The sequence below is a fragment of the Rutidosis leptorrhynchoides genome, chromosome 4 (assembly GCF_046630445.1).
Source record: "Rutidosis leptorrhynchoides isolate AG116_Rl617_1_P2 chromosome 4, CSIRO_AGI_Rlap_v1, whole genome shotgun sequence".
Lineage (NCBI taxonomy): Eukaryota > Viridiplantae > Streptophyta > Magnoliopsida > Asterales > Asteraceae > Rutidosis > Rutidosis leptorrhynchoides.
In genome coordinates this window covers 373,152,403-373,153,365 of record NC_092336.1, presented here as the reverse complement: position 1 = coordinate 373,153,365, position 963 = coordinate 373,152,403, and the positions used below count along the sequence as shown (strand labels likewise).

Genomic DNA, 963 nt, shown 5'->3' with positions numbered 1-963 from the left:
AATACCAAACCCTCGATTGAAGGTCGAGGAGGACCAATCAGATTTCCAGAGATTCAAGGACACTCGTTCGAGTTAAAACATCACATCATCCAACTCATCCAGAATAGCTGTCAGTTTCATGGATTACCGAATGAGGATCCTAATTCTCACCTTGATAAATTCATATCTCTTTCGAAATCCTACAAACAGCCAGGGATAGGACAAGATATAGTCCGGCTATACTTGTTCCCCTATTCTCTCACTCATCATGCTCAAAATTGGTTCGAAGGACTGGAAAAAAATTCCATCACTTCATGGACGGAGATGGCTACTAAATTCCTAACCAAATATTTCCCTCCTTCTAAACAAACCAAACTGAAGAATGACATCATTAACTTTAAACAAAGTTATGATGAATCTCTTTACACTGCATGGGAGCGATTCAAAACCCTACTAAAGAAATGCCCTAATCACCAGCTAGAACGGTTAGCCCAAATCTGTACCTTCTACAATGGTCTTACGGTAAATCGTAGGACGACGATCGATGCAACAGCTCAAGGGAATCTGATGAACCAACTGCAGACGAAGCATGGGAATTGCTCAAGAACATGACAATGCATCATCATGACTGGAATAGTGGTGAAACAACTTCATCATCTTCCCCACTATCTGCACTTAACAATCAAACGGAGGCCATCAAATCCCTCACGAATAAGATGGAATCTCTTGCTAAACAACTAGGAGAACTGAAGACGCAACCGCAGCAGGTTAACCAAGCTCAGGCTTGTGTTAATTGTACCAACCCACAACCTACTGAAGAATATCAAGTTGAGTATGAAAACCCTGACGGTTCATTCTGTTACGTCCAATACCCAGCTCGTCCACCAAATCTCGGATTCAATCAACCACCTAGGGTTAATCAATTTCAGCGGAGCAATCAACCTTTTCGCTATAGCTATCCACCTTATCCAGCCCAACAATCTC

At 42.1% G+C, this 963-nt stretch overlaps 1 non-coding gene across 1 annotated transcript; it reads right to left on the bottom strand.

The window, feature by feature from the left end:
- Nucleotides 1-351: 351 nt before the first annotated feature.
- On the bottom strand, nucleotides 352-458 carry LOC139845962 (small nucleolar RNA R71). Its single transcript, XR_011758712.1, has one exon. It is a non-coding gene; the product is annotated as a small nucleolar RNA R71 (small nucleolar RNA).
- Nucleotides 459-963: the final 505 nt, after the last annotated feature.